This window comes from Bos mutus, chromosome 1 (genome assembly GCF_027580195.1).
Source record: "Bos mutus isolate GX-2022 chromosome 1, NWIPB_WYAK_1.1, whole genome shotgun sequence".
NCBI classification, from domain to species: domain Eukaryota; kingdom Metazoa; phylum Chordata; class Mammalia; order Artiodactyla; family Bovidae; genus Bos; species Bos mutus.
Genome location: NC_091617.1, coordinates 42,228,054 through 42,250,254, shown reverse-complemented (window position 1 = coordinate 42,250,254; position 22,201 = coordinate 42,228,054). Strand labels below are relative to the sequence as shown.

Genomic DNA, 22,201 nt, shown 5'->3' with positions numbered 1-22,201 from the left:
GGGCTCACCAACTATTCCATGTGCATCCTGATGTTTCTCAGCCTCCTTTGCAATTATTTTAGAGCAGGGTGATGAGTTAAGGCAACAGGCCATTGAGTAGAAGTGATATTTATGACTTCTGGGCCTGTAGAGCTAAGACTGGTGGGCCACTCCATCCTTCCTTTCCTGTGCTAGGGAAATCTCAAAAGCCAAGTGTTACTGGTAGTGCTTGTGTGTTAGGGAACTTCCCTGGTGGCTCAGTGGTAAAGAATCTGCCTACAATGTGGGAGACCTGGGTTTGATCCCTGGGTCATATAGTTATAAGATATTATAACCTCCATTAGCCTGGTTTCCTGGATGACAGTGTAGAGGAAAATTTCCCTCATCCCCTGCCTATAATTCTTTCTGGACATAGACAAACAAGATGAACCCTTGGTTGTAAAAGCACTGATTTCAACATATTTATTGTGGTAGCTAGCATTAATCATCCCAATAAAGAAACTAACCCGTGAATGCAGGGTGTTGGTGTAACAAAACCTAACATATGTGAATTTGCTTAGTGGCTGATGAACAGCAAGGAAGCTGATATCAGAGGCTGAAAAGATAATGATATGTGTTTTGCAGTGATAAAATATTTGGTATAACTGTCATGTGTAGTAACTTGGAAGTCAGCTCACATTAATATTCAGCCAGAAGTTTCAGTGAAACAATGGAAAATAGATCTTTAGTGCTATCTATTGGTGATTTTTGTTGCATTTAGCAAGGCATTACCAAGGAGAAATGAATTTCAGGAAAAAAACAAAAACAAGAAAACTGACCATTTGAAAGCAGGCTGGAAGGAAATCGTAGAAAAAGACCAGAAATTCAAGTCCTTTCAAGTTGGAAAGTTATCTTCTACATCTCAAAAGTAAGAAACAGGACTTACAAAAGCTTTCAGTAACAAATGCACAATTAAAATTCCTAGTTGGTCAAAGTGCTCCTAGGCAAAGTCAGATTAAAGGCCATTTAAACTTAATAGCCCTAAAGTGATCTAGATAAAACATGGTTTAGGGTTGAATAAGCATAGAAATAAAGCAGATCTGAGAACTAGGTTTCAGAAGAGGAAGGTTACTGGTATACGAAATAGATCAGAAACCTTCTCTTAGGGGAATTAATTGTCAGAGAAACAAGAACTTTGACCAAAAAAGCATTTGTCTTAAAACCTCAGAGCTTCCTTGATAAGCATGGGTTGAGAAAGCTATTCGGCTCCCAAGGAGGGAATACCCACCCAATGCTCACTTCAGATCCACCAAAAAATAAAGAGAAAAAGACATCCTGTGAAGACCTACAGAAAAAGAGATTCCTCTTGAGAACAGAATCACAGCCCAATGAATTCAGGGAGCTCTTTCAGCCAGGATACTCACAATGTCTACTCAGTGGGATTTCAGTACTTCCATAGCCCAGTGCCCGGTGTCTGTCACCATTGCCCACTCTCTGAATCAGTGCGTCCCTTTTCTTCCATTGTTACCTATTATAGAGTAGGGAGAGAGGGGACAAAACCGGTCTTTGAAGTTCCTAAGTCTCCAAACAAGAGGAGCCACATCTGGACCTGACGGAGACTCCACTGTAATGAAATTCACTCTATCACGGCTGCGGTGATACCGAGAAAGAGCAAAATTCTCCTTCAAATTTTAACTGTTTTGAGCACTTACACTACTAGAATTTAAAACATTTATGTTTTGACTTTTAATAATTTTGTTGGATCAAATTTAGATGTGGTAGAGAACCAAGGAGGAATATCCCTAGTTTCTCTGATCAAGAGTAAGAGAAATTTTATATAGCAATAAGAGCTGATACTTTGGATCATAGACTGCTGCTAGTAATAATACAGGCAAATAGCAGGTAATAGGAAACTCTATGAGTTGAGGTTCCTTTGGCTCCATATGACCACAACCCAGCAAAAATTAACTTAAGCAGAAAAGGAAGTGAGTTGACTCCTCTGATTAGGAACCATACTGAGACAGGTCATGAACTTAGACAAGAAGCCACAGAAACCAGTCATTCAGAGATTGGATTGGGGCCTCATTGCCACCACAATGTTTGTCTCCATCCCGTTCTTATTTCTGTTGAGCTCTGCTTCACTTTGCGTGTTGGCTTCTATTTTCTACTCCTTGCAAGGCCTCTCCATGCATTGGAGGGAACAGCCAATGACAGTCTAGGTCCATATCCTTATGGTTTACTAAGTGAAAGGAAGTGATTCCTCCCCAACTGTAAGGTTATGAGGAAGAATTCTGATGGACCTGATTTGACTGATATATGGACCCTTGGAAAGAACTGTCCAGGTAGGTGTGGCACTATGATTAGCTCAGCCTGAGTCATGTGCTCAAATATGCCTGGAAAGGAAGAGGACAGGAATGGCATGATCAATCTGTATACCAAGACCACGTAAAAGAGGAGAAGAATCCCCCCAAAGAATTCTGTAGCTATAAAAAGGAAAATGGAAAAGATGAGTGGGCAGGAATAAAAGCTACCAGATTCCTCTAAGATAACAAATACCAAGAGCAAAGTCCCCCATGGTATATACCTAGGAAGTATGCCTACCGAGAGAGGCATGGACACCTCCAGGGCACATCTGACTTTGGTCAGTTCTAGCAGTTACCCTGTGTCCCTGTCAATTTCTTCACTGCTGTTCACTCCCATTCTTCAGTGGAATACACAGATCTCATGGGACAAGTACTATGATTATAGTGATGTTCTGCCTCCTTCTCTTTCAGGCTTGGGAGTGACCCAAGATTAAGTTCACATGCTCTCTTCAGCACTAAAACCCACAATATTTACATAAGCCTCACATACATTATGATTAAGTGGCTAAATGCTTTCTAATTACCAAATACCTTCTAATACCTCCACCAGCTTAATGTTTCTACAGTGCCACTTTGTGTCACCCCTTATTAAAAAAAAAAAAAAATTCTACTTTCTCTAAACCTTACAATATAAACCACAAATCCCAGGCCTTCAAAGCACTCTATAATCTAAGTCCTAAATATCTTTGCAATCTGATCTTTTACAAGTCTTTTATTCATGTCTTCTTTCCATGCAAAACAGGCTATGAACTGTTTATAGTGTACATATAATTTTTTCGTCCTTCCTCATTCATTCATTTTAACATTTTTGCTTATTTATTTCATCTTTGGTTGCACTGGGTCTTTTTTGCTGCATGCAGGCTTTCTCTAGTTGGGGAGAGCGGGGGCCACTCTCTAGTTGTGGTGAGTGGGCTTTTCATTCACACGCTGTAGGGCTTAGGCTCCGTAGCTGTGGCACATGGGCTTAGTTGCTCCATGGCAGGTGGAATCTTCCTGAACCAAGGATCAAATCTGTGTTGCCTACATTGGCAAACAGATTTTTATCCACTGCACCACCTGCAAAGCCCTTTATTCATTTTTGAATCAACATATATTGATTGCTTTCTTGTGTGCCAGGTACTGTCATAAGTACCAGTGGTGCAAAGATGAATGAAACATGAACCCTATCTTCAACGGACTATAGAAGAAACACACATGATAAATTATTATAATAATCTGTGAAGTGGGTTATGAGGGAATTGCTAGACCAATCCACTGTATGGAGAATTAAGAAAAGTTTCCCCTTGGGTATATTTAATCTGGGACTTAAAAGACGCGTGCGTGCACGCTAAGTCACTGCAGTCGGGTCTGACTTTGTGTGACCTTATGGACCACAGCCCACTAGGCTCCTTTGTCCATGGGATTCTCCAGGCAATAGGTGTACGTTTATTCAGTGGAGGAATAAGAAAAAGAATTCCAGGACATGAAGAAGGCATCCAAGAATCTAGCAATACGAAGATAGGCAGCTTGTTCAGGAGAATACAAGCTGAGTAGAAGCTTCCTTAATTAATGTTCACTAAAACAACACTCAGTTCAGTTCAGTTCAGTCACTCAGTCGTGTCCGACTCTTTGTGACCCCACGAATCGCAGCACGCCAGGCCTCCCTGTCCATCACCAACTCCCAGAGTTCACCCAGACTCACGTCCATCGAGTCAGTGATGCCATCCAGCCATCTCCTCCTCTGTCGTCCCCTTCTCCTCCTGCCCCCAATCCCTCCCAGCATCACAGTCTTTTCCAATGAGTCAACTCTTCGCATGAGGTGGCCAAAGTACTGGAGTTTCAGCTTTAGCATCATTCCTTCCAAAGAAATCCCAGGGCTGATCTCCTTTAGAATGGACTGGTTGGATCTCCTTGCAGTCCAAGAGACTCTCAAGAGTCTTATCCAACACCACAGTTCAAAAGCATCAATTCTTCAGCACTCAGCTTTCTTCACAGTCCAACTCTCGCATCCATACATGACCCTGGAAAAACACTAGAGATTAAATAATGCACTGATTTCCCTGTGTTGGCTGTGTTTGCACTGATTTGGCTGATGCATAGGACATGCTAAATGATTATAAATTAATATTAAACTCTTCTATTTACCCGTAGAATTCTATAGCTGCTGGGTGAATTTGACATTTATTAAGAGTCAGTGGGCCCTTTTCCCAAATCTGTTGTTATTATAATTACACAATTGAATTAAGTGTAATGTAAACCAGGGGTTTTTGATCTCACACCATTGACATTTTGGGCCAAGTAATTCTTTGTGCTGGGAGACCATCATGTGCTCTCTAGGATATTTAGCAGCATCCCTGACCTCTTGCAGAAGATGCCAGGAGCACCCTCTCTTGAACTGTGAAAACCAAAAGTGTCTCCTCTCATTGTTAAATGTCCCCTGAAAGGTGCAAAGTCGTGAGTGGTAGAACTTGGTCAGATCATAAAGGACCTTGTATGTGGACTTGTTTTCTAGACATGCAATGAGAAATACTTCATGTTTTCTAGTGGGAGAGTTACATGCGGCAATGTATTTTCAGAGGATACATTTCAAAGAGGTGAGACTGGAGATAGGAAGATCTACCAAGGAGGAAACTGCCATAGAGTAAGTAAGACATAACAAACGTGTTGATGAATACAGTGGCAGTAATGTTTAGAGGCAAGTTGAAGAGAGAATTTTGGAGATAATCAGATGCCATTCACTCTCACTAGGATTCCTCTCCATCTTCTTTTCCTACCTGTGCTAACAATTAACCCAATTTCAAGGTTCAGTTCAAAACTCATATCCCCAGGTCACCAAACAAAATATGTCCTCCTTTCAAACCCGTTGTTCTTTAGTCACTCAGTTATGTCCAGATCTCTGCAAGCCCATGGACTACAGCATGGCAGGCTTCCATTTCGTTCACTATCTCCTGGAGCTTGCTCAAACTCATATCCATTGAGTCGGTGATGCCATCCAACCATCCCACCCTCTGTCGCCACTTTCTCCTCCTGCCCTCAATCTTTCCCAGCATCAGGGTCTTTTCTAATGAGTCAGTTCTTCGCATCAAGGGTGGCCAAAGTATTGGAGCTTCAGCTTCAGCACCAGTCCTTCTAATGAATATTCAGAGTTGATTTCCTTTAGGATTGACTAGTGTGATGTCATTGCTGTCCAAGGGACTCTCCAGAGTCTTCTCCAACACCACAGTTTGAAAGCATCAGTTTTTCAGTGCTCAGCCTTCTTTATGGTCCAACTCTCACATCCATATATGAATACTGGAAAAACCATAGATTTGATTATACAGACCTTAGTCAGCAAAGTGATGTCTCTGCTTTTTAATAAGTTGTCTAGGTTTGTCATAACTTTTCTTCCAAGGAGCAAGTGTCTTATAATTTCATGGCTTCAGTCATCACCCACAGTGATTTTGGAGCCCAAGAAAATAAAGTCTGTCACCATTTCCATTGTTTCCCCATCTGCTTGCCGTGAAGTGATGGAACCAGATGCCACGATCTTCATTTTTTGAATGTTGTTTTAAGCCAGCTTTTTCACTCTCCTCTTTCACTTCATCAAGAGGCTCTTTAATTCCTCCCCACTTTCTGCCATTAGGGCGGTGTCATCTGCATATCTGAGGTTACTGATATTTCTCCTGGCAATCTTCATTCCAGCTTGTGCTTCATCTAGCTTGGCATTCGCATGATGTTAAGGTCGCAAAGAGTTGGACATGACTGAAACAACTTAGCAGGCACACATGCACTCTGCGTATAAGTTAAATAAGCAGGGTGACAATATACAGCCTTGATGTACTCCTTTCCCAATTTGGAACCAGTCCATTGTTCCATGTCTGGTTCCAATTGTTGCTTCTTGACCTTCATACAGGTTTCTCAGGAGGCAGGTAAAGTGGTCTGGTGTACCAGTCTCTAAGAATCTTCCACAGTTTGTTGTGATCCAACATTCAAAGACTTTAGCATAGTCAATGACACAGAAGTAGATGTTTTTCTGAAATTCCCTTGCTTTATCTATGATCCAATGGATGTTAGCAATTTGATCTCTGGTTCCTCTGCCTTTTCTAAACCTAGCTTGTATATCTGGAAGTTCTTGTTTCACATACTGTTGAAGTCTCACTTGAAAGATATTGAACATTGCTAGCATGTGAGATGAGCTCAATTGTGTGGTAGTTTGAACGTTCTTTGGTGGTGTTCTTCTTTGGGGTTGGAATGAAAACTGACCTTTTCCAATCCTATGGCCATTGTTAAGTTTTCCAAATTTGCTGGCATATTAAGTACAGCACTTTCACAGCATCATCTTTTAGGATTTGAAATAGCTCAGCTGGAATTCTATCACCTCCACCCACTTTGTTCATAATGATTCTTCCTAAGACTTCACACTCCAGGATGTCTGGTTCTAGGTGAGTGACCACACCATCATAGTTATCTTGGCCATGAAGACCTTTTTTATATGGTTCTTCTGTGTACTCATGCCACCTCTTCTTAATCTCTTCTGCTTCTGTTAGGTCCTTACCATTTCTGTCCTTTATTGTGCCCATCTTTTCAGGAAATTTTCCCTTGGTATCTCTAATTTTCTTGAAGAGATCTCTAGTCTTTCTCATTCTATTGTTTTCCTCTATTTCTTTGTATTGTTAACTTAAGAAGGCTTTCATATCTCTCCTTGTTATTTTCTGGAGCTCTGCATTCAAATGGGTATGCTGCTGCTGCTGCTTAGGTGTTTCAGTCATGTCCGATTCTGTGCAACCCTAAGGACTGCAGCCTGCCAGGCTCCTCTGTCTATGGGATTCTCAAGGCAAGAGTACTAAAGTGGGTTGCCATGCCCTCCTCCAGCAGATTCTCCTGACCCAGGGATTGAATTCAGGTTTCCTCCATTACTGGAAGATTCTTTACTGCTGAGCCACCAGGAAAGCCTTCAGATGGGTATATCTTTCCCTTTCTCCTTTGCCTTTCACTTCTCTTCTTTTCTCAGCTATTTCTAAGGCGTCCTCTGACAACCATTTTGCCTTTTTGCATTTCTTTTTCTTGGGGATGGTTTGGTCATCGCCTCCTGTCAGTCAGTTAGTCAGTTCAGTTGCTCAGTCGTGTCCAACTCTTTGTGACCCCATGAATAGCTGCACGCCAGGCCTCCCTGTCCATCACCAACTCCCGGAGTTCACTCAGACTCATGTCCATCGAGTCAGTGATGCCGTCCAGCCATCTCATCCTCTATCGTCCCCTTCTCCTCTTGCCCCCAATCCCTCCCAGCATCAGAGTCTTTTCCAATGAGTCAACTCTTCGCATGAGGTGGCCAAAGTACTGGAGTTTCAGCTTTAGCATCATTCCTTCCAAAGAAATCCCAGGACTGATCTCCTTTAGAATGGACTGGTAGGATGTCCTTGCAGTCCAAGGGGCTCTCAAGAGTCTTCTCCAATACCACAGTTCAAAAGCATCAATTCTTCGGCGCTCAGCTTTCTTCACAGTCCAACTCTCACATCCATACATGACCACAGGAAAAACCATAGCCTTGACTAGACGGACCTTTGTTGGCAAAGTAATGTCTCTGCTTTTTAATATGCTATCTACGTTGGTCATAACTTTCCTTCCAAGGAGTAAGCATCTTTTAATTTTGTGGCTGCAGTCACCATCTGCAGTGATTTTGGAGCCCAGAAAAATAAAGTCTGACACTGTTTCCACTGTTTCCCCATCTATTTCCCATGAAGTGACGGGACCAGATGCCATGAACTTTGTTTTCTGAATGTTGAGTTTTAAGCCACCTGTGCAATGTTACAAACCTCCATCCATAGTTCTTCAGGCCCTTTGCTCATCTGATATAATCCCTTGAATCTGTTTCTCACTTCCACTGTATAATCATATGGGATTTGATTTAGGTCATACCTGAATGGCCTAATGGTTTTCCATACTTTCTTCAATTTAAGTCTGAAGTTGGCAATAAGGAGTTCATGATCTGAGCCACATTCAGCTCCTGGTCTTGTTTTTGCCAACTATATAGAGCTTCTCCATCTTTGGCTGCAAAGAATAGAATCATTCTGATTTTGGTATGAACCATTTGGTGATGTCCATGTGTAGAGTCATCTCCTGTGTTGTTGGAAGAGAGTATTTGCTATGACCAGTGTGGTTTTTTGGCAAAATTCTGTTAGCCTTTATTTTAGCTTCTCTTCAGGCACCTTGTGATATTGATATTGTGATAAACCTAGATTATAAAATAGAATTTAACTTTAGAATGTGAAATCCTTAAATACAGGATCACAGTTTCTTCATATTCACTTTCTACTCAGTGCCCAATACCATGGTATCCATATAACAGATGATGGATATTATTTATTGAGTGAATTATGAAACTCTAGCCTAAATTACAATAGATTTGTAAGTGATCCTTGAATTCTCACTGTAAGCATTGGGAGAGTATGGGCTTAAATTACTCAGCACTGCATTCTTCATAGATCTGCTTCCCACAGTTCCTATCTACTCACATCACTGGAGGAAATTCATGTTCATTAATCTTAAAACCTTTCTTATAAACTGCTCCTTAGAGAAACTCCACAAAACAATACCCACATGATCCCTTCAAAAATAAAAAAGTAACTAGAGGCTAGATGGCATCAAACTAGTGACAAATGATACTGAACTATGTTAAACCAGACTAGAATGAGTGTTAAGTAAAAACATCCATCTGGACTTTTCTCAAAGTCAGTGTTTTCTTCCTGCCATATAAGTCATCAAGATCATTACTCACTCTATTCTCACAACTATATTCTTTTACAGTCACTCATAGCTATCCTATTCATTTCTGTGAATGAGTTGCAGGAACTATTAATTGTGGACAAAGTTTTTGTTACAAGTTAGGAAATCAGGTACTTGAGAAATAAAGCTCTGGTGATAGAGGTTAGGACAGATGAATAAAATCAAACTGAACCTCAGACACTCTGAATATTGGAATTGTCTTTCTGCATCAATGAAAATGGCCAAATTGTTCAAATCAATGTTTTTTTGAATACGTACTATGAGTTTCATACTCTATAGGCAAAGCAGGAAGTACAGAATTAACAAAGTCAAGAATTTTCATAAACTCCAAACGTTTGCATTCCTAGACAGTTAGCAAAGAAAAATGGTCAATGCAGAGTGGGATTTCCAGATGTTTACATCTATAATCAAAAAGACTTTAGAAAAAAATAATCACAGGATAAAGTGTCATTCCTGATTGTACAGTTCAGTCGCTCAGTCCTGTCCGACTCTTTGCGACCCCATGGACTGCAGGATGCCAGGCCTCTCTGTCCATCACTAACTCCCAGAGTTTACCCAAACTCATATCCGTTGAGTTGGTGATGCCATCTAACCATCTCATCCTCTGTCGTCCCCTTCTCCTCCTGCCCTCAATCTTTCCCAACATCAGGGTCTTTTCAAATGAGTCAGCTCTTCACATCAGGTGGCCAAAATATTGGAGTTTCAGCTTCAACATCTGTCCTTCCAATAAACACCCAGGACTGGTTTCCTTTAGAATTATTTCAAATTCTCCTTTCCTCTTTTTCTGTGCATTTTTTGGCATTTGTGTTTCAGGCATCAGTATTTCTCATCTCAGTTATTATAATAAGATGTATCCACACAAGTTCAAGGATTCACAACTGAACAAGTGTGAGCAACATCGATGTCAATTAATCACTCCACCTTGCTGGAGTGGAGAATGATTGATTTTCAGGCTTCATATATTTTCTTTGTAGAGGTTAGACACATATTGATGGAATAACCAATTCTAAATACAGTACAGAGGCAAGAAGATCAAATATCCCTAGCATGCCTCTCACCAGAAGACACCTTCCTTTGCATATCCCTTACTCATCACTAATTTTTAGCCAGGGTCATTTTTTCTCATTCTTACAAATCCAAAACATCCATAGGCATTTCCTATAAGAGTGCATCCTGACTAATTATCATCTGTGATTCAGCCTCCAGGAGACTAATTCAAGTCTAGGTGTATAGCTGGATTGTTCAATAAGTGAGAATTTCTAATGAGGAAACCTTGTAGCGGTGAGCCTGCCATTGCAATCTGTAGCTCTTACTTCAAAACAGTGAAGCACAAATGTTTTCATGCATCCCATGTAAAATCAGCCTTGAATGTTCGCAAGACTAGAGGCACAGGCTCCACTTTTATAGAAATGATTCACATATTTCTGTCATCTTGGGGATGCCTCTTACTCATCTGACTTTCTTGGCATGATTTCCCTAAATTAGCTAATTCATAAACACAGACATATCCAGATCAGGATTTTTTTTTAGAAAATGTCTTACAACAGCTTTGCACCTTACTAAAAAGTTAGTCACTGATGTCAGTGCAAAATTGAAATGTATCATGCCGCCTTGTATACCGAGCAGACAATTCCTAAATTTACTTCCATATTTTATTATTAAAAAATCAAAGAATGCTCCTGTAAATTTGCAATATAGGAGACCTTTTATTGAAAAGTGACACACATTTGAAAACACCCAAGGGTAGCTAAAAGAGGAAACAAGGAATGATTTGGTAGCATTCAAGTTGTATTTGGCTACCTCTGAAGGAACCACAGGAATTGCATTTTTAAACAAGGAATGATAAACTAGCCTTTACTGCGAAGCTGTTTAGTGTGAGGACAGGGTACACTGGCACGTAACATTCTTTTCACAGTTCATTATATGACTTAAACTCTAATAAGAACAAGATGGGATGTACAGCTGTTTTGAGAGCAGAAAATTTATTCTCCAGAGAAAACAGATTATTTAGGATGTGTTATATTGCTGTGGTCTTTTTTTATGTAGAGAAAAGTATGATTTTATTTCAGAATATATCTCTTTGATTGCCTTTGTAATATGGTTTTAAGAATATTCCTCATGCCCAAACTAGTGAGAAGAAATAGTGAAGCAAATGAGCCAGGATATATTCATCTTGGTGAAGAAGAATTGGTTACAAAGACAAATCCTATGTCTTTGGCTCATAATACTACCTCTTACTCATAACTGGTTTGATCTCCTTGCAGTCCAAAGCACTCTCAAGAGTCTTCTTCGACACCACAGTTCGAAAGCATCAATTCTCAATTCTAAAGGAAATCAATCCTGAATTGGAGGGACTGGTGCTGAAGCTGAAGTTCCCACACTTTAGCCACCTGATGCGAAGAGCTGACTCATGGGGAAAGACCCCGATGCTGGGAAATTCTGAAGGCAGGAGGAGAAGGGGATGACAGAGGACAAGATGGTTGGATGGCATCACCAACTCAATGGACATGACTCTGAGCAAACTCCGGGAGATGGTGAAGGACAGGGAAGCCAGTGTGCTACAGTCTATGGGGTCTCAAGGAGTCAGACACGACTTAGCAACAACAACAACACATATAACACTTAAGGCAGCCAGCACATCACAAGAGAACAAAAGAAGAAAATGGAGAAAAAAGAGCTACCAAAAAAAACTCTCAATTAAAGTGACAATAGAATAAGATTATAATTCTATTACTTTATAATATAAACAGTAACATAATACTTTATAACATAAATACATGTGTGTGAACCGATTCATAAGTTTCTTTAATCCTGGTGTTAGTATCACTATTTCTCTAGAGATCTGACACAAAGCTTAGCCAGCTGTCACTATAGAAAATACACCCTGATCCTTCATGGATCATCCTGATTTTTATCATCCTGATTTTTATGATTGTTCATTTTCTCATGCTGGACTATGAATATAATAGCAGAACATCCTTGTCCTTCTCTTCACATGGTCAATGTTCAGATTCTGAGTAAAAAAAATTTTTTTTCAATGTCTCCTGAAAATGTCTCCCAACTGGGGCATATATCCCTGGCTTTCTGTGACTTCCTGTAGCTCTGTCAACTATTCTCCCTGGCAGTAGCAGGTGAGATTTAATACTTTAAACATTTCTCACCTACTTATATGTAGGGTGCAACTATAGATGGTATTACTAACTAGGCTAGAAATTTCTCAATGGAATTCTCTACAACATCATTTAAAACAGCTTTTGGGGGTTTTGGGCAACAGATTTTAGATTTTTTTAAAAACTATCATCTAAATATCCCAATTTATTTTATCTTTTAATGAATATGATCACAGCAGTAGGATTTATAATAAAGTATGTGGTAGTTCAAATGTTAATATTTGTCTGTGAGTCCAACCTACTATTATAAAAGGGGGAAATTTAAATGCTATAAAGTATACAGATATATTATTGATATAAAAACTTTTAAAGGACAATAGTGAATATTATTTTTGAGACTCCAGCTTAGGTGGGGAACTATAAAAAATTTCTAAAGTCTCTTTCTGATCTAAAACTACATAATTTTAGATCTTATAAGTCATATAATTTTAGATCTTACTCCATCAAAAATTTTTTCATTCAGTTTTATAAATTTCTTGAATTCATTCCCATCTTGCAATCTTCTCCAAGGTTCAGGACTTGGATCATGCAAAATCTGTGGTCATCCAAAATATTCTGTCATTTCAGAGAAAGACATAATTCTGAGAAAACGCCTAGTGCTGATGTAGGTTCCCCAAGGTCCTCAAAACTGTGACAGGTTGATGTCCAACAAGATTATTGTCAACTGCAATACACTTCCTAATGTTTCATAAGCCACTGTGATGGTTATCTGTTCATTCTCTGCTTAGAATGACTTAGTTAGGCCATGGGACGGGCACCCCCTTCAAAGAGCTTTAGACAACTTTCTACAAAACCTCACCTTCTTACAACCTGTTACTTTGCCCCATACTATCTCCTCTCCTGCAGGTCAGATCTTGCCTTTATGCAGCTCATTTTAGCTTCATCTTTATTTCTCAGCCCCACGCTTGCCCCTATAACCTGAAGAACGGATTTTACTCTCTTGAATTTTGAGTTATGGATCTTATCTTCTCTAATAGTTTGTTGCAGCTCCATCTTATCTTACCATCCCAGGGAATAGCCCTGCCATACCTTCAGGAGGCAGAAACAATCCATCCGATTTCACATCTCCTGCACCATACCAGGATTTCTGCTCTAGTTTCTTAACCATTCTCCTGACTTGAAGTTGTCCCTTTCCAATCTTTTCTCCATATCTTTGCTATTTTCATCCTAAAACACTTGAACATCTCTTTAAAACCTTCCATAATTCCATGCTGCTTTAAGATCTACTACAAACTGCTAAGCCTAAGAGTACCTTGCATGAGTGCATGGTCACTCAGTCATGTCTAACTATTTGCAATCCTTTGGATGGTAGCCCACCAGGCTACTCTGTCCATGGGATTTCCTAGGACTGGGTTGCCTTCTCCAAGGGAACTTTCAGACCCAGGGATCAGACCTGTACCTCCTGTGGCTCCTGCACTGCAAGTGGATTCTTTACCCACTGAACCATTAAGGAAGCCCCTACCCAATTAACTGCTCTCTACACTCCTTTGTTCCAGCCACATCTGTCTCTTCACTCTCTCCAGAACATACCAAGCTGATCTTTCCTCCCACGTATTACACCCACTTTGCCACTCTCTTAATTCTTCAGGTCCTAACTCAAGCTCACTTCCTTCATGAAACTTCTCATAAATGGTCCACATTGCTCTACCCCTGCTTGAATACATCTAGCAAAGGGACTAAGCACAGAGCACCCCTCCAGGAATCCATGGACAAAGACTTAGATGTTGTTTGTAGTATTCATTGTAATACTTAACTAAATAGAATTGCTCTGTGAGGCTACATATGGTCATCTAAATTGTAATGTGAATAACCAGTTTTCTTAATGGTAAGTTCTAGGAAGATAAGAACTGTATCTTAAAATTCTTTAAGCTGTTCATAATACTAACAAGTATACCTGTTGAAAGAAGAACCCAGAAATTCAAGTGACGTTTAAGATTCTCGTTCCAGTCATCCTTGGGTTAAGACAAAGAATGGGCTAGATTATCTCATAAAATGTTTTTTATCTGTTTTTTTTCCTCAGATACTAGACTTTTAGGGTTTTGTTTATGGAAATTATAATTAAAATTCTTGTTTCCAAACAACCAGATGGACTATAATATCAATGCATCTGCTATATTTCTCATTTTGCATGGGTTTTTAACTTCCATGAATAATTTGTCTTGATTCACAAAAAAATTGTCTTCTTTTCAAATACTTTGAACTTGACCTCTGATCAAGAAGAAGAAGAGTGGAATGATTAAGATTTGGGTTTAAAGCCCTGGTTTAAATTCTAACTCTATCAATGATATGTTGCACATCGTAAGCAAATAGCTTAAGCTTTTTTTACCTTTATTTCTTCTTCTGTAAAATAGAAATATTAATAATAAATGAATCAACCTGATTAGATGGTATTAAGGATTAAATAACATGTACATTAAGCAGTAATTATATAATACATAGTTAACAAACGGAGAAGGCAATGGCAACCCACTCCAGTACTCTTGCCTGTAAAATCCCATGGATGGAGGGGCCTGGTGGGCTGCAGTCCATGGGGTCGCTAGGAGTCGGACACCACTGAGCGACTTCACTTTCACTTTTCACTTTCATGCATTGGAGAAGGAAATGGCAACCCACTCCAAAGTTCTTGCTTGAAGAATCCCAGGGACGGGGAAGCCTGGCGGGCTGCCGTCTATGGGGTCGCACAGAGTCGGACACGACTGAAGCGACTTAGCAGCAGCAGCAGCAGTTAACAAAAAATACGTGCTAGATCTTATTGTTATCAATCATTTCTATGTAGGCTAAGAATCAATCATGGAAACAATATATAGATTTTTTTAATGAATCATTTTTTTACTCTAAACACTTATTTATTTATGCTATATGATAGGTCCTGCTGGTTATCCATTCTAAACATAGCATTGTGTATATGTCAATCCCAAACTCCCTAACTATTCCTCCGACTACCTTTTTCCCCTGGTAACCATAAGTTCATCCTCTAAGTCTGTGAGTTTGTTTCTCTTTTGTAAAGAAAGTTCATTTGTCTCACTTCTTTAGATTCTGCACTTAAGCAATATCGTACAGTATTTTACTTTCTCTGTCTGACTTACTTCACTCAGTATGACAATCTCTAGATCTGTCCATGTTGTGGCAAATGGCACTATTTCATTCTTTTTAGTGGCCGAGTAATATTCCATTGTGTATATGTAACACATCTTCTTTATCCATTCCTCTGTTGATAGACATTTAGGTTGCTCCCATGTCTTGGCTACTATAAAAAGCACTGCAGTGAACAGTAGGGTGCATTTATCCTTTTAGACCACGTTTTTCTCCTGATACATGCTCTGGAGTGAGATTGCAAGATAATATGGTAGCTCTGTTTTTAGATTCTTAAGGAAATTCCATATTGTTCTCCATAGTAGCTGTACCAATTTGCATTCCCACCAACAGTGTAAAAGTGTTCCCCTTCTTCCTGTCTTCTCCAGCATTTATTGTTTGTGGATTTTTTTGATGATAGGCATCCTGAGGTAGGAAGTGATATCTCATTGTAGTTTTGAAATCCATTTCTCTAATAAATAGCAATGTTGAACATCTTTTATGTGCTTCTTGCCCATCTGTATGCCTTCTTTGAAGAAATGTCTGCTTAGGTCTTCTGCCCAGTTTTTGACTGGGCTGTTTGTTTTGATTATATTGAGCCACATGAACCGTTTGTAAATTTTGTAGACTAATTCCTTGTCGGTCACATCATTTGGAAACATCCTCTCCCATTCTTTGGGCTGTCTTTTCATTTTCTTTATGGTTTCCTTTGCTGTGTAAAAGCTTTTGAGTTTAATTAGGTCCCATTTGTTTATTTTTGTTTTTATTTCCATTACTTTGGGGGATGGATTGAAAAGGTATTGTTGCAATTTATGTCAGAGAGTGTTCTGCCTATGTTTTCCTCAAAGATTTTTATAATGTCCAGCCTCACATTTTTTTAAATTTATTTATTTTTTATTGAAGGATAATTGCTTTACAGAATTTTGCTGTTTTCTGTCAAACCTCAACATGAATCAGCCATAGGTATACATATATCCCCTCTCTTTTGAAATTCCCTCCCATCTCCCTTCCCATCCTACCCCTCTAGGTTGATACAGAGCCCCTGTTTGAGTTTCCTGAGCCATACAGCAAATTCCCCTTGGCTATCTATTTTACATATGGTAATGTAAGTTCCCATGTTACTTTTTCATACATCTCACCCTCTTCTGCCCTCTCCCCATGTCCATATCTATTCTCTGTGTCTGTTTCTCCATTGTTGCCCTGTAAATAAATTCTTTCATACCATTTTTCTAGATTCTGCATATATGTGTTAGAATACAATATTTCTCTTTCTGACTCACTTCACTCTGTATAATAAGTTCTAGGTTCATCTACCTCATTAGAACTGACTCAAATGTGTTCCTTTTTATGGCTGAGTAATATTCCGTTGTGTATATGTACCACAACTTCTTTATCCATTCATCTGTTGATGGACATCTAGATTGCTTCCATGTTCTAGCTATTGTAAATAGTGTTGCAATGAATAATGGGATACATGTGTCTCTTTCCATTTTTGTTTCCTCAGAGTAAATGCCTAGAAGTGGGATTGCTGGGTCATATGGTGGTTTTATTCCTAGTTTTTTAAGGAATGTCCATACTGTTTTCCATATTGGCTGTATCAATTTACTTTCCCACCAACAGTGCAAAAGTGTCCCCTTTTCTCCACACCCTCTCCAGCATTTATTGTTTGTAGACCCTTTGATGAGGGCCATTCTGACTGGTATGAGGTGATATCTCATTGTACTTTTGATTTGCACTTCTCTAAGACTAGAGATCTCTTCAAGAAAATTAGAGATACCAAGGGAACATTTCATGCAAAGATGGGCTCGATAAAGGACAGAAATGGTATGGACCTAACAGAAGCAGAAGATATCAAGAAGAGGTGGCAAGAATACACAGAAGAACTGTACAAAAAAGATCTTCATGACCCAGATAATCACGATGATGTGATCACTCACCTAGAGCCAGACATCCTGGAATGTGAAGTCAAGTAGGCCTTAGATAGCAGGGTGACTATACACATGGATCAGCAAAAAAGCAAGAGAGTTCCAGAAAAACATCTATTTCTGCTTTACTGACTATGCCAAAACCTTTGACTGTATGTATCACAATGAACTGTGGAAAATTCTGAAAGAGATGGGAATACCAGACCACCTGACCTGTCTCTTGAGAAACCTATATGCAGTTAGAACTGCACATAGAACAACAGACTGGTTCCAAATAGGAAAAGGAGTACGTCAAGTCTGTATATTGTCACCCTGTTTATTTAGCTTATATGCAGAGTACATCATGAGAAACACTGGGCTGAAGGAAGCACAAGCTGGAATCAAGATTGCTGGAAGAAATATCAATAACCTCAGATATACAGATGACACCACCCTTATGGCAGAAAGTGAAGAGGAACTAAAAAGCCTCTTGGTGAAAGTGAAAGAGGAGAGTGAAAAAGTTGGGTTAAAGCTCAACATTCAGAAAATTGAAATCATGGCATCTGGTCCCATCACTTCATGGCAAAAAGATGGTGAAACAGTGGAAACAGTATCCGACTTTATTTTGGGGGGCTTCAAAATCACTGCAGATGGTGATTGCAGCCATGAAATTAAAAGATGCTTACTCCTTGGAAGGAAAGTTATGACCAATCTAGATAGCATATACAAAAGCAGAGACATTACTTTGCCAACAAGGTCTGTCTAGTCAAGGCTATGGTTTTTCTAGTGGTCATGTTATGGATGTGAGAGTTGGACTGTGAAGAAGGCTGAGCGCTGAAGAATTGATGCTTTTGAACTGTGGTGTTGGAGAAGACTCTTGGGAATCCCTTGGACTGCAAGGAGATCCAACCAGTCTATTCTAAAGGAGATCAGTCCTGTGTGTTCATTGGAAGGACTGATGCTAAAGCTGAAACTCCAGTACTTGGGCCACCTCATGCGAAGAGTTGACTCATTAGAAAAGACCCTGATGCCGGGTGGAATGGGGGCAGGAGGAGAAGGGGACGACAGAGGATGAGATGGCTGGATGGCATCACCGACTTGATGGACATGAGTCTGAGTAAACTCTGGGTGTTGGTGATGGACAGGGAGGCCTGTCATGCTGCCATTCATGGGGTTGCAAAGAGTCGACACGACTGAGTGACTGAACTGAACTGAACTGAGGGTTAGTTCTCTGGTAGACTAGGGTCTTGGAGTCAGTGCTCCTACTCCAAAGGCTCAGGACTTGATCTCTGGTCAGGAATAAAGATTCCACAAATGGTTTGTTATGGCTTTGAAAGTGAAAGTGAAGTCGCTTAGTCATGTCCGACTCTTTGTGACCCTGTGGACTGTAGCCCACCAGGCTCCTCCATCCATGGGATTCTCCAGGCAAGAATACTGAAGTGAGTCGCCATTTCCTCCTCCAGGGGATCTTCCCAGGGATCGAACCCAGGTCTCTCACATTGCAGGCAGACGCTTTAACCTCTGGGCCATTAAGTGAGATGAAAACAAATATCCAAAAATGAGAAACCAAAGATGAACCCCAGACAAATGGCAGTTACAAAATCAGGCAAATAATAATTAAAATAATGAAATGTACACATATACATATACATCCATGAGCAAAGTGAAAACAGTCCAACAAAAATAAAGTACAATAGATTGACCCTGCAAACAAAGGAAATAAAAAATTATATTTACCAGTTAAGAACAAAACTAACTTATGGATAAACTGGAAAACAAAACTAAAGCAAGGTACCCAGAGGGGAATAAAGCAATGAAAACAAAACTAATGAATATGTTGAGAGGAAATGAAAGAAAGAAAAGAAAGGATAGATATGCAAAGTTAAATAGAGGTAGATGAAGAAGATTTATATACATTAAAGATTAACTGCAAGGGGAAAAGAACAGTAGGAAAGGCAAAAAAAGGAATAAATGTAGAAAAAATAATAGGTGTTAAAAATTAAAAATTAATTTTTAAAAAGAGAAAAGAAAAAAAAAATGGAAGAAGAAAGAAAAAAGGGGGAAAAAGGAAAATTTCACAGAACTGCAGAAGTCCAATGAACAGGCAGAGGTTTATAACAATAGGAAGTGTGACTGCATATACGCATATACATATACACCCATAATCAAAATCAAAACAGTCCAACAAAAATAAAGTACAATAGATTGACCCTGCAAACAAAGGAAACCAAAAAGTATATCTACCAAAACAAAACTAATTAAAGCACAAACTGGAAAACAAAACTAAAGCAAGGTGCCAATTGGGGAATAAAGCAATGAAAACAAGTTAACAAATATGTTGAGAGGAAAGGAGAGAAAGAAAAGAAAGAAAGAATAGATATGCAAAGTTAAATACAGGTAGCTAAAGAAGATTTATATACATTAAAGAGTAACTGCAAGGGGAAAAGAACAGTAGGAAAAGCAAACAAAAGAATAAGTGTAGAAAAAATAATAGGTTTAAAACGTTAAAAATTAAAAAAATAGAAAAAGAAAAAGGAAAACTCCATAGAACTGCAAAAGCCCAATATAGAGGCAGAGGTTTTTGACAACAGTAAAAAATGTGACTGAGACAAAAAAAAAAAAAAAGCTCAAAAGCTAAATTGGATTTCTTAGTGCCAATAAAATCGACAACTACAACAGGTGGGAAGGCGGGGCAGAAAAAATCCAAAAGAATCTACAGAACAAGTCAAAATATAAGAATAATAAATGTTTTTTCTTGAGTCACTGCTGTCAGAGTCCATTCCCTCTCTGTGAGTCACAGTCCAACTTAACTCCCTAGGATGCCCTCCATCACTGTGCTGATCTCAGGACCAGCTGTAGGGGCAGCTCAGATTCTAATCTGGTCCTATTTCTGTGTGTTCTTTCCTCCAATGTCCCAGCTCTTAGAGCTTGTGAGTTTTATTTTGTAGGAGCTCTCAGTGGCCTTTCATATATTCCATCGACACAGAGTCTGCTTAGTTGATCGTGTGGATTTAATCTGCAGCTTGTACAACTGGTGGGAGGGTTTTTGGTCTTCTTCCTTAGCCACACTGCCCCTGGGTTTCAATTGTGGTTTTATTTCCACCTCTATCTATGGGTCGTCCACTGGGGTTTAGCTCCTGAGGCTGCCCTGGAGGACTTGAGTTTGCCCCTGTGAGGGCCAGGTGTGGAAGTAGTGCAGCTGCTTAGGTCACAGGGGTTCTGGCAGCACCAGGTACTCAGAGGGGTTGGCGACTAGGGCATCAGGAAATATAGTGTTCTAGAAGGGTATGGCAACCAGTATTGGTCGATATGCTCCAGTGTATTTGCCTGGAAAACCCCAGCTATGACAGAGAAGCCTGGCAGGCCACAGTCTACAGGGTCGCAAGGAGTTGGACATGACCAAACCGACCCTGCGTGCATAGACTCAAGACATTTTTTTGCCTGTGGCAGCTCTGCCCCAGTGAGAGTTGAGTAGGAAGGTGGTGCAGCTGCGTGGCTTGTGGGGACCCTGGTGGTGCCAAGTGTGCAGGAGTTATAGCCCTATCGGAATCTTTTTTCGAGCCTCTTGTAGCTGGCTATCAGATGGCCTCTGACCAGTCTTTCTCCGAAGATCTGCCCATTCCGGCACTTAGAGGGCTCCCTTGCTGTGGGGTCCTTCTCTGTTGTTCAGCACATCAGGCACATAGAGGGGCCCCCTGGCTGGGGTCCTACTCTGTAGTGCATCAAGTGTTTGATGGGCCAGCCTCTCTAATGTTCAGCTGCCAATACTGGCGTGTGGGGAGAGAGAGGCTATGGTGATGGCTCCACCCACTATGGGTGACTCAGCAGTATTGCCTTGCTTCCGTGGCTGCCTGCCTTCCCTCCACTGGCATTTCCCACCACTATCTCCTCCCTCACATCCCCTCAATCCATCTCTCTGCAGTCAATAGTGGCCCTTGCCCTGGAATTGCTGCACAATCCCTAAGCTTCAGCTCCCAGCCACTGCGCCTTCCAGGAGACCAGCATTCCTGTCTGGGGTATGTATGGCTGAGGCAAAGACTGTCTGATTCTCATTCCATTTAGGCTGCCACAGATCAGCTGTTTCACTCTCAGCCTTAAATGTTTCTCCTCTGACTCAGACAATTGCCCCACTGTGGGGATCAGACCCCTGCTTCAGTTCCCCTACCAGCTGAGCGTAAGTCCAGTCCTGCTAACATTCTTGTTTCCCCACGTAGTTCCTTTGTCCTACTAAGTTTTGTGTGGTTCTATGTATCCTTTTCCACTGGTCAGGTACTCCTGTCTGCTCTCAGCTGGTGTTCTCCATGCACTTCTGTGTCTGAAGGTGTATTCCTGATGTATCTGTGGAAAGAGAATGTACTTCACATCCACCTATTCCTCCACCATCTTGTTCTCCTCTAAAACACTTTTAAAACTCTCGTCAGGGACTTCCCTGGTGGTCCAGGGGATACGACTCCATACTCCCAATGCAGGGGGCCCAGGTTTCCTCCTTGATCAGGGAACTAGATCCCACATGCTGTAACTAAGAGTTTGCATTCAGTTCAGTTCAGTTCAGTCACTCTGTCATCTCCGACTCTTTGCGACCCCATGAACCGCAGCACACAGGCCTCCCTGTCCATCACCAACTCCCGGAGTTCACGGTGCTCAGCTTTCTTCACAGTCCAACTCTCACATCCATACATGACCACTGGAAAAACCATAGCCTTGACTAGATGGACCTTTGTTGGCAAAGTAACATCTCTGCCTTTTAGTATGCTATTTAGGTTGGTCCTAAATAACTTTCCTTCCAAGGAGTAAGCGTCTTTTAGTTTCATGGCTGCAATCACCATCTGCAGTGATTTTGGAACCCAGAAAAATATAGTCTGTCACTGTTTCCACTGTTTCCCCATTTATTTCCCATGAAGTGATGCGACCAGATGCCATGCTCTTAGTTTTCTGAATGTTGAGCTTTAAGCCAACTTTTTTACTCTCCTCTTTCACTTTCATCAAGAGGCTC

The 22,201-nt window shown here is 40.4% G+C and overlaps 1 long non-coding RNA gene across 1 annotated transcript in view; it reads right to left on the bottom strand.

Moving 5' to 3' along the window:
* Nucleotides 1–3,923: 3,923 nt before the first annotated feature.
* LOC138987993 (uncharacterized) overlaps nt 3,924–22,201 on the bottom strand; it is a 46,062-nt gene continuing 27,784 nt past the window's right edge. The window contains exon 4 of the long non-coding RNA XR_011464348.1: nt 3,924–4,321. This is a non-coding gene — a long non-coding RNA (uncharacterized lncRNA). The remainder of the gene's footprint in view (nt 4,322–22,201) is intronic.